The 12,500-nt window shown below is 35.6% G+C and overlaps 1 protein-coding gene and 1 long non-coding RNA gene across 2 annotated transcripts in view; one reads left to right on the plus strand and one right to left on the minus strand.

Moving 5' to 3' along the window:
• apbb1ip (amyloid beta (A4) precursor protein-binding, family B, member 1 interacting protein) overlaps nucleotides 1-12,500 on the plus strand; it is a 57,137-nt gene that overhangs the window by 852 nt on the left and 43,785 nt on the right. The window lies entirely within an intron of this gene.
• LOC310730759 lies at nucleotides 5,155-6,269 on the minus strand. The gene is made up of 3 exons (XR_014534947.1): nucleotides 5,691-6,269; nucleotides 5,285-5,632; nucleotides 5,155-5,167 (listed from the first exon to the last, which is right to left on the minus strand). It is a non-coding gene; the product is annotated as an uncharacterized lncRNA (long non-coding RNA).

The following is a 12,500-nucleotide window of genomic DNA, read 5'->3' on the forward strand; positions in this document are numbered from 1 at the left end:
CCACATCTTTCACTATATATATAGAAAAATAACAAGCACATCACCAGTGTGAGGAAACCCAGAGGCCCCATTTTAGCAAGGCTATAAAGATAACATCCCCGAGGCATACTTTAGCTGAAGGCAAGCCGGCCTTGGAGTTTCAGCAGAACCCTGTCTGCCTTTTGGAAGCCTAATAACTCTGATGAAACTTATTGTTTTAAGTAATTGTGGTGAGACTCATATCACAAAGGAATCTGTCATTTGTGAAAATGGTTCCAGTGTTAATCCTTAATCATTTAAATACTAGAATAAAAGAAATGCCACCCTATAAAGAGAGAAAGTGGTAATGTTTCTTGCAAAATAATGTGGGCGTGGCTAAATCTATATCAGCTCTCCTGAGTAATTGTAGAGTAATAGATGTCATAGACATGCAACTGGAAGTATAAAGAAAATCAGTCTTCCTTAAACCCTCAGTGGGAGTTGTGCATTTTTCAAGAGTTTTAAGACTCTGTTTTAAGACTTTTTCTAAAAAGGAAACCTTTGTGGTAGTGTTGTTATTTCTGTTGGGCGAACCCTGAGAGAACCTAACAGCAATGGTTTCCCTTTTTAAAAAAAAAAGGATCTAGTTGGTTATTTGGAGGTTTAATGGGCCGAGCTCTTCAAAAAAAATTTATCTTTATATTATAAAGAATATACTGTATCATTTTCTTATATAAGAATATAAGACTATATAGACTACAGCATATAAGAATATATATTTTCTCAAATTTATATTCATAGTCCATAATGCACAATTTTCTGAGCAGTCAATCAGGTTTACATTTCACTGCAAGTTTCTGTACAGTGCATCTGGAAAGTATTCACTGCACTTTACTTTTTCCACATTTTGTTACAGGATTTTTTTCAAAAATGTATTAAATTAATTGTTTTCCCTAAAATTTTACAAACAAAACCCCATAATGACACTGTGAAATAATTTAGCTTATTAAAAAATAATAATAAATAAAGAAATCACATTTACATAAGTATTCAAAGCTTTTGCCTTGACACTCATTAAAAATTGAGCTCAGGTGCATCCTGTTTCCTCTGATCATCCTTGAGATGTTTCCACAACTTGACTGGAGTCCACCTGTGGTACGTTCAGTTTTTTGGACATGATTTGAAAGACACACCTGTCTATATAAGGTCCCACAGTTAACAGTGCATGTCAGAACACAAACCAAGCCATGAAGTCCAAGAAATTGTCTGTAGACTTCAGAGACAGGATTGTATCGAGGCACAGATCTGGGGAAGGGAACAGAAAAATTTCTGCAGCGCTATCATCTGTAAATAAAAGAAAATTGGAACCACCGGGACTTCAAACTGTGCGATTGGGGGAGAAAGGACTTAGTAAGGAAGGTGACCAAGAACCCGGTGGTCACTTGAAAAGCTCCAGCATTTCTCTGTGGAGAGAAGAGAACCTTTCCAGAAGAAGCACTCCACCAATCAGGCCTGTATGGTAGAGTGGTCCGAGAGAAGCCTCTCCACAGTAATAGGCACATGACAGCCCACCTGGAGCTTGCCAAAAGGTTTTAAAGATTTAACTTTTTGTCCTGAAAGCCAAAAAAAAAGGAAACCAGGCACCACTCTTTACCTGGCCAATACCATCCCTACAGTGAAGCATGGTGGTGGCAACATCATGCTGTGGTGATGTTTTTCAGTGACAGGAGCTGGGAGACACTATTCAGAAATGAGGGAAAGATGAATGCAGCAATGTACAGAGATGTCCTTGATGAAAACCTGCTCCAGAGCACTCTGGACCTCAGACTGGTGTAACGGTTCATTTTGCAACAGAACAACGACCCAAATTACACAGTCAAGATAACAAAGGAGTGGCTACAGGACGACTCTGTGAATGTCCTCGTTCGGCCCAGCCAGAGTCCAGACTTGAACCCGATTGAACATCTCTGGAGAGATCTGAAAATGGCTGTGTATTGACACTGCTCATCCAACCTGATGGAGCTTGAGAGATTCTGCAAAGAAAAATGGGAGAAACTTCCCAAAAATAGGTGTCAAGCTTGTAGCATCAAACTCAAAAAGACTTGAGGCTGTAATTGGTGCCAAAGGATCTTCAACAAAGTATTGAGCAAAGACACTCATTTTTATAATATAATTTATTGTTCAATTGACTTCAATGCCTAAATTCAGTGACCTCTAATGAAAGACATTTATTTAAGCTGGTTCTTATTTTTTAAGTCTTTTTAAAAAAATACCAAAGTTGGCCTGTGGTGACCTTTGATTTGGCCCACAGACCCCTAGATTGGGCATCTCTGATGTAGACAATGCAAGGGCTCACCCAACAACAAAAACAACCCTATAAAGAATGCCTAGTCAGAACCATTCTCAAAAAAGCACCTTTGTATTGCAGGGTTCAACACGGAGCCTCTGAGAATTTCCCCCTATAACAAGCTATCATAATATTGTTTTTACTGTTTAGAAACCATTGCATCCTACATATAACTTCTATGGGTCCTTACCTCAAAAATACCAACACCAACAATACAGTCAAAGTCGTTCCTATTTAAATAAAGTTGCTAGAGAGTTCTCTGAACCATTAGTGGGTCTAATTCCTGAAAGAATTACTTCCTTTTGTTGTGCTATATAATTTTTTAAGAGTTCCACCAACAACAAACCTATAACAAATGGTTATCATTTAGAATGGCTAAATTGTTTCTTAAACAATGGATCTAGCTCCCTAAAGAACAGTGTCCAAATAGCTAGAACACCAATTCTTTGGTTCTGCATAAGGCTTCTCTTAAAATCAACTAAGTGGTTTCACTGTTAGAAAAAAGAATTTGCTAAAGGGTTGTCTGGATGGTCAAAGGGTTAAAGCAACCCTTTAGCAACTAGTTCCTAAGAACCTTCCTAAGAACTTAGTTACTTAGAACCTTTTCTAAAATGGAAACCGTCTTTTGTAGGTTCTCAATAGATACTGAAGGTCTTCAAACAACAACAACTATATAGCATTTACTTCACATTTAGGAAAGAGTTTTCAAAAATAAACCCTTTACAACCCCAGTTATACCCTCACAAAACAGTTTCCAAAATGTTCTTTGGACTGTTAATGGTTCTAGCTCTGTCAAGAACCTTTTTGAAAAGAGAAACCCTTTAATTGAGGCATTCTACCCTTCAAGGGTTTCTTTCAGAAAGTCAAAATCAAATTCATTGTAACTCTTGCAATAACTACCCTGCCATCCCTTGTGCGCTTTGTTCAGTGTAGTTTAGACATTTTGTCACATTTACTTGCCACATTGCTTTATTTCCTGTCTGTGGCCTAGTGGTTGTGCAGCAGAGCTTGTGTGTGTTCAGCAGTGTTTTGCATTGACCCATTTAAGGGTGTATTGCATGGGTTTATAAAGAGATCAGCTGTAGCTCTTCATGATAAGTACTTTCGAAATGAGAGATCATCTACACTATCTTGTCCGACTGCCTCGGCAACTACCACAAGGTCTGTGGTCTAAAACCACAGGGCTTCAGTAAGCAACATGCATGTGATATGATGCTGACCACCAGCCATACTTTTTTTATTAATAAACTGGGGTGGAACAGGTGTTAAGAAACAATTTAATATAATGTGAAATTTAGTGGCGGGCGGTTAGGGCCAGCAAAGCCTTCTCTGCTGGCCTAAACACTATCAGAAGCACTGACCTACATTTACAACCCAAATTCTATTATTTGTTTCATGAAATGGTAGTAATTTATTCCCAACAGTTTATTCTCTACATTTTGTAGCATTTCTCTTGGATGCACTGCTTCCAGTACGTGTATGTGGATGTTAGATTTATTGTCCTCTATGTGCTGCTATGTCAATCTAGTCTGCCCAGATCCTTCAAAGTCAGTACTGCTGGCCTTTTTATCTTAGAGAATATTAGCAATAGATCTGTTTCTTTAACTAATCAGATTTTAAATTCGCTTCACAGGGCAGCTAGCTGGCCCAGATTAGCGTCAGCATTTTTCCGTCCTCTGATTGGTTGGTCAGAGGGAAACTATTACAGCCAAGTTCAACTGGAAAAACATGTCTGTAACACGCTGCACACATTTATACATTTATGTTAGACTTTTTAATGCCTATGGAGGAAAAGAAATTGATTTGGTATCGGACATTCTTAAAAAAGAAATTTCTAGAAAAGCTAGACATCGTGAGGAGGTCGGCCAACCCCAAAGCTAGCTAGCTTGTCTCAGCCAGGGTAAGGGTTTGTTCACCACTTCCAGACCAGTGAATACGAGCGGTAACACTGGATTACAGCCTCTGAGGAGCGCTGCAAATTATGAGTCTGCATCTCTGGTGAGCAAGTTTTATGTGATTTACATTTTTTATGTTTTTGTCATGTTATTAGACAAATATTGATTCTGAACTGCTCCAGATGTTGTAGGTGCACAGTTGCGGTTGTAGTGTAGAGGATTGGAGTTGTTCTTAACTGGGTTTCTTGCTTTAGTAAAATGCTATTCACCCTCCATATGTGAAATACCTCTCTCTCTCTGTAATGCCACACGTTGCTACATTGCATGTTTGTATAGTATTGATGGTTTCTATAATTGCAACGTGATAGTGGTGGTATTAATAGGTTGATTAAGTCGGGTACGTACCCACTGAAGGCCCAGGTACCAAATGCACAGCCTGCCACAGGTGAAATTGTAGCTAGTGTACCTTACTCAAATACAAGGTAGCTAGTGTAGCTTACTCAAATACAGGGTAGCTAGTGTAGCTTACTCAAATACAGGGTAGCTAGTGTAGTTTACTCAAATACAAGGGTAGCTAGTGTAGCTTACTCAATACAGGTAGCTAGTGTAGGTTACTCAAATACAGTGTAGCTAGTGTAGCTTACTCAAATACAGGGTAGCTAGTGTCAAAACCTTAATAAAATACAAGTAGCTAGTGTACCTTACTCAAATACAGTGTAGCTAGTGTAGCTTACTCAAATACAGGGTAGCTAGAGTCAAAACCTTACTCAAATACAGGTAGCTAGATACCTTACTCAAATACAGGGTAGCTAGTGTAGCTTACTCAAATACAGTGTAGCTAGTGTAGCTTACTCAAATACAGTGTAGCTAGTGTAGCTTACTCAAATACAGCGTAGCTAGTGTAGCTTACTCAAATAAAGGGTAGCTAGAGTCATAACCTTACTCAAATACAGCGTAGCTAGTGTACCTTACTCAAATACAGGTAGCTAGTGTAGCTTACTCAAATACAGGTAGCTAGTGTACCTTACTCAAATACAGGGTAGCTAGTGTAGCTTACCAAATGCAGGGTAGCTAGTGTCAAAACCTTACTCAAATACAGGTAGCTAGTGTAGATTACTCAAATACAGGGTAGCTAGTGTCAAAACCTTACTCAAATACAGGTAGCTAGTGTAGCTTACTCAAATACAGGGTAGCTAGAGTCATAACCTTACTCAAATACAGCGTAGCTAGTGTACCTTACTCAAATACAGGTAGCTAGTGTAGCTTACTCAAATACAGGTAGCTAGTGTACCTTACTCAAATACAGGGTAGCTAGTGTAGCTTACCAAATGCAGGGTAGCTAGTGTCAAAACCTTACTCAAATACAGGTAGCTAGTGTAGATTACTCAAATACAGGGTAGCTAGTGTCAAAACCTTAATCAAATATAGGTAGCTAGTGTAGATTACTCAAATACAGTGTAGCTAGTGTACCTTACTTAAATACAGGATACCTAGTGTACCATACTCAAATACAGTGTAGCTAGTGTACCTTACTCAAATACAGGATACCTAGTGTAGCTTACTCAAATACAGGGTAGCTAGTGTCAAAACCTTACTCAAATAAAGGGTAGCTAGTGTTAAATCCCTCAAATAAGGGGTACCTTACTTAAATACAGGGTAGCTAGTGTCAAAATCTTACTCAAATACAAAGTACCTTGTCTAAACTCTTCAAACACAGGGTAGCTAGTGTACCTTACTCAGTGTAGTTATTGCCAATCCTACTCAAATACAGTGTAGTTTTTGTCAAAACCCTACTCAAATGCACTGTAGCTATTACTGAAATACAACAAAGCTAATGTAACTTGCTCAAAAAAAGTGTAGCTATTGTTAAAACCATTCTCAAATAAAGTGTAGCTCATGTCAAAACCTTTCTTATAGTTAAGAATCTCACTAAAGGAGTCCAATTAACTCTAGTTTAAGAAAATGCCTACTTTTAAAAGTCCCTCAAAATTATGAAAGTAATAAAACTATTTTGTAAAAGTCTCTTTTTGGTAAATATCTTCAGATACACCCTAATAGCCATCATGCTATCTACAAAAATGTAAAAAAATAAATAAATAAAAATACAGTAAAAATAATTTTTTTTTTCTTTTTTTTGGAAATGTAATTAACTTACAATATTACCCATACATAGTGCAAGTGCTGAAATATTTTCCCCTTCAGCAGTCATCTGAAGGCATAGCTGTATATCTTAGTGTGCTGAGGTATTGCTGCAGGTCTAAATCCAACCCAAGTGTTCCAAAGATTTAATATTTCCCTCAATCATGTGGCCGAGCTGAAAGATGATGATTATATAGTCTTCTGATTACTGTATATAGTCAGGCTAGTATGTCATCAAACTAGGGGTCATGATCCCATGTGAGGAGTCAATTCAATTTAAATAAATTTCTTTTTATTTGTATAGCGCTTTTAACGATGAACATTGTCTCAAAGCAGCTTCACACAGATAATGTGGTGATAAAAATGAATAAGATGTTCTTTATAAGTGTAAGTGTCCCTGATGAGCGAGCCGGTGGCGACTGTGCTGGAGGAAAAACTTCCTGAGATGCATAAGGAAGAAACCTTGCGAGGAACCAGACTCAAGAGGGAACCCATCCTCATCTGGGTTTCACCAAATGTCAATTTATTACAGATAAACAATTTTGAGGTGCAGTGATGGTGAAGCAAACTGTGGTCCTGAGTCAGTGTAGCAGACTGTTGACATTAACTACAGTCCAAATCCATCCTCAAAGCTCCTGTGTTACTCCGTAATCTCATGGAACCCCAGGGCGTAGATGAGAAACCATCCCCAGCTGCACAAAGTGGCCTCCAATCCAAGGGAACACTATCCAGTGGCAGGTCAGGATGAAGTGGGCAGATCAGAGGAGGGAAGAGGGGCAAGAACAGTGGTCACTGGAACTTCAGGAGCATGTTTAAGTGTGTGTCTCATTCTTGCCTGATATTGGTTTTCAGCTGTTGAAGAGTTTGTGGTCATCTTTTGCGTATTTTCTGTTTAATGATGCGCCAAATGCTCTCTACATGTGAAAGCTCTGGACTGCAGGCCAATTCAGCACCTGGACTCTTCTACTAAGAAGCCATGCTGTTGTAATAGTTGCATCATGTGATTTTGCATCATCCTGCTGAAATACACAAGGCTTTCCCTGAAATAGACATCGTTTGGAGAGGAGCATATGTTGCTCTAAAACCTTTATATACCTTTCAGCATTCATAGTGCCTTCCAAAACATGCAAGCTGCCCATACTGTATGCACGTTTGGATCCCTATACCATCAGAGATGCTGGCTTTTGAACCGAATGCTGATAACACGCTGGAAGTTCCACCTACTCTTTAGCCTGGAGGACATGGCAGCTGTGATTTCCAACAAGAATGTCAAATTTTAACTTGTCTGAAACTCTTTTCCACTTTAAAACAGTCTATTTTAAATGAGCCTTAGACTACAGGACATGGCAGTGCTTCTGGACTATGTTCACACATGGTTTTCTTTTTGCATGATAGAGAATTAGTTGGCATCTGCAGATGGCATGGCTGATTGTGTTTACCGTCAGTGTACGATTCTACATAAATAACAGAAGTTTGGAAAGAGTTTCTAAAATAGATGGTTAATTGTTCTAGCTCAGTAAAGTAAATCTGCTTGAAGGGTTCTTCGTAGACCCCTTAAGGGTTAAGCAACAACCACACAACAAAAAGTTTCCATTTTTTTAAAGGGGTTGTTAGAATTTTGGAGTGGTTCATGGTTCTAGCTCACTAATAACCCTTTTTTAAAAGGAGTTCCCAAAGAGATTGGAAGAAGGACACAAAGAACAGGGCATATCAGCCCATTTTCAGTCTATAGCCGTTTTGCCTGTTACATTAGACTCCGCCCCCTTCTTGTGCAATCCAAATAACAAAGTTAACACTGCAGTGTTTTTGTGATAAAAATGTAATGTAAAACAATGAACAGGATGTAGTGTATTTGCTGTGTTGAAAAAGAAATGAGAGCACTTTGGCATTCACATAAGTTTTTTTTTTATTTTTTTTTATCTCATACTCTTATGCAAACATGTCAGAAGTGCTTAGTATTTTCTGCTTGCTTCCTGTTGGAAACTTTACTGATGCTTTCCAAATCAAGATAGAGGAAGCTGCCTTAACCACTTCCTCTAGAAAAAACACACAACCAACGCTCCACCTTTCATGCCTGATCTACGAAATGATGCTACAATATAGCACATGTGGGTGTTGCTGGTACAAACAGCATCTGCTTGAGGCCAGTCACATTCAAATTTAGAAATTAATGACCAATCAGAGCAGTTTTGTGTAAAGGAAAATAGCATTTTGACATTGAAATACCGTGTTGGCTCGTAAGTTCAGGTATATTACCAAGCAGAAAATCAGAAAACAGATCAGAAAACATTTCTCATTAGAAAACACTATATATCCCTCAGAAAACACTATATATCAATAAACACTACATATCAAAAAACACTATACATCAGAAAACACTACTCATCAGAAAACACTATACATCAGAAAACACTATATATCAATAAACACTACATATCAAAAAACACTATACATCAGAAAACACTACTCATCAGAAAACACTATACATCAGAAAACACTATATATCAATAAACACTACATATCAAAAAACACTACTCATTAGAAAACATTACTCATCAGAAAACACTATACATCAGAAAAGACTATATATCAATAAACACTACATATCAAAAAACACTATACATCAGAAAACACTATATATCAATAAACACTACATATCAAAAAACACTATACATCAGAAAACACTACTCATCAGAAAACACTATACATCAGAAAACACTATATATCAATAAACACTACATATCAAAAAACACTATACATCAGAAAACACTACTCATCAGAAAACACTATACATCAGAAAACACTATATATCAATAAACACTACATATCAAAAAACACTATACATCAGAAAACACTACTCATCAGAAAACACTATACATCAGAAAACACTATATATCAATAAACACTACATATCAAAAAACACTACTCATTAGAAAACATTACTCATCAGAAAACACTATACATCAGAAAAGACTATATATCAATAAACACTACATATCAAAAAACACTATACATCAGAAAACACTATATATCAATAAACACTACATATCAAAAAACACTATACATCAGAAAACACTACTCATCAGAAAACACTATACATCAGAAAACACTATATATCAATAAACACTACATATCAAAAAACACTATACATCAGAAAACACTACTCATCAGAAAACACTATACATCAGAAAACACTATATATCAATAAACACTACATATCAAAAAACACTACTCATTAGAAAACATTACTCATCAGAAAACACTATACATCAGAAAAGACTATATATCAATAAACACTACATATCAAAAAACACTATACATCAGAAAACACTACTCATCAGAAAACAATATTTATTAGAAAACACTACATATCAGAAAACACTTCTTCTTTTGGCTGCTCCCATTAGGGGTTACATATCAGAAAACACTACTCATCAAAAAAAACACTATACATCAGACAAGACTACATACTGTATCAGAAAACAATACTCATCAAAAAACACTATACATAAAAAACACTACTCATCAGAAAACACTATACATCAGAAAAGACTACTTATCAGAACACACTATTAATCAGAAAACACTACACATAAAAACACCATACATCAATAAACATTACACATCAAAAAACACTATACATAAAAAAGACTACATATCAGAAAACACTACACATCAAAAAACACTATACATCAATAAACACTACACATCAAAAAACACTATACATAAAAAAGACTACATATCAGAAAACACTACACATCAAAAAACACTATACATCAATAAACACTACACATCAAAAAACACTATACATAAAAAACACTACACATCAAAAAACACTAGACATCAAAAAACACTATACATCAATAAACACTATACATCAGAAGACACAAAGCCAACAGAAAAATATCAACACATCAGAAAACACTACACATCAAAAACATTACATATCAGAAAACACTATATATTAGAAAATACAATGGAAACAGAAGAAAATCAACACATTAGAAAACAACACAGCTCAAATAGAAACATAAAAACACTTCAGAAAACACCACAAACCAAATATATAAAAACAGAAATGACAACAAATCAGAAAATTCAATACTAAAACAACAGAAACGACAACACAACCAATCAGAAAACATAACATACGAAAACACAACAAATCAGAAAACACATCAGAAAACATCACAACATAAACCAACAATACAACACATATTCAAACAATCTTCTGAAAACATACCAAATCAGGAATAAATACAATATGAAACATAAAACCAAATTAGAAAAGGAAACAAGCGAATTAAATGGTAACAGCACAAACCTACCACTACCCTAAACAGCAACATAACACAACCCATCTGAATACACAACAAATCAGGAGATGGTAATATCCTGGAAACTGTCGTGTCCAGTTGTGCTGATAAATAATGATATAATATAATCCAATCAACTCGTCTCTTTTATCAGCTGCGAACTACGCAAGTTCTGAAAGGTCACGCATTATAATATATTTTTCTTGCTTGTGATTGTGACTTACAAAACAAATGAAAAAAATCCAAAAACAAATGAAGAAATGTAAAAACAAATCAACAAATTCAAAAAAAAATTAACAAATCAAAAACGTATTAACAAATTCAAAAACAAATTAGAAAACCGAAAAACAAATCAACAATGTCAAAAACTAATTGACAAAAATAAAATACAAAATAATAATAAAAAATGAACGAATCTAAAAACTAATTAAGAAATTCAAAAACAAATGTAAATTTTTTTTTACAAATTTAAAAACAAATTAACAAATCAAAAACTTATTAACAAAACGAAAAACAAATAAAAAATGTCAAAAACTAATTGACATAAAAACATTTTTTATAATAAAAAAATTACCAAATCTAAAAACAAATTTAAAAATTCAAAAACTAATTAGCAAATTGAAAAACAAAAAATTTTATACATCAGAAAATACTAGTTCTGGGTTCTTAATTTTTTTTCCCAACAGTGCAACTTTTTTCCAAAATCTTTGTCTGAATTGTCGTTTTCGGATTTGTTCATTTGTTTTTTCACTTCTCGCAAAAACCATCGAGCAATCAGCAAACGTGAAAAATGAAGAAACGAACCAACCTATAAAGTTGATTTGTTGTTAGATGAAGGTTTATTTAGTGGATTTTTGAAACTGACATACTGTATGTGACGCAGTGGGGGGGTTTCAGTATAGGGAAGTCCACATGTGCTAGACAACAGAAAACTTTTACGGAAGCAATGAAATATTACACAAAGATGTGTTTGTAGCAGATGAAACAAAAAAACGGGTCCTACAATGTCCCTTTATTTCCTCTTCTCTGTGAGCCTGATGTTCAGACCCAACAGGTAGCATGTATGTGTAGCACCAACCCTGCTATCATTCTGCCACTCACGTTTTTATGACGAAAAAAAAAACCATGCAGTGACTGACTTCATTTCTGCTCGTTCCTGTTTAGATTTGCTATGTGAGCAAAAATTAATTTAAGCCAAGACCAAATTATCCTTTTGCATAGTTATAAATGGAGAAAGGAATTAGCCAAGAAAAGGTGCAGTTACTGTTACTGTACCATTTCTTAAAACACAACAGTTAAAGGTTTTTTTTAGCACATTGTAGTAAGCCGTGACATCATACTTATATACTGCATATACTGTGTAATATACTGTCTATGGACAAAAGTATATGGACAACTGACATTTCCAGCCTTATGTGGTTCTTTCACAAAGTTGAAGGCATACAATTGTATAGGACGTCTTTGCATGCTGGAGCTCCATGAAGATATGCTTTCCATGGGTTGGAGTGGAAGATTTCCTATAGAGCTCCAACTCTATTGAACACCTTTGGGATGAATATCTTTATCTCACCTACATCAGTGCCTGACTACTAACAACCTTGTGAATGAAATTGGTTATTCAAAGAGATGTACATACCAAATTGATCTTAACGTTTTTTCCATATTTCCATATGATCATTAGATATTATTTCAAGATATCATGGGGTGGACATAATGAAGAGGCACCATGCTGTAATTAAAAGCAGATTTCTTTGTATTTTGGGGGCAGTTTGTACACAAATACACCAATAACATGGTGTTTTATTGCATGGTGTCATGGTATTGGTGTTTTATTTAAAAACTTTT

The sequence above is a fragment of the Silurus aristotelis genome, assembly GCF_946808225.1.
Source record: "Silurus aristotelis genome assembly, chromosome: 1".
Classification (NCBI taxonomy): domain Eukaryota; kingdom Metazoa; phylum Chordata; class Actinopteri; order Siluriformes; family Siluridae; genus Silurus; species Silurus aristotelis.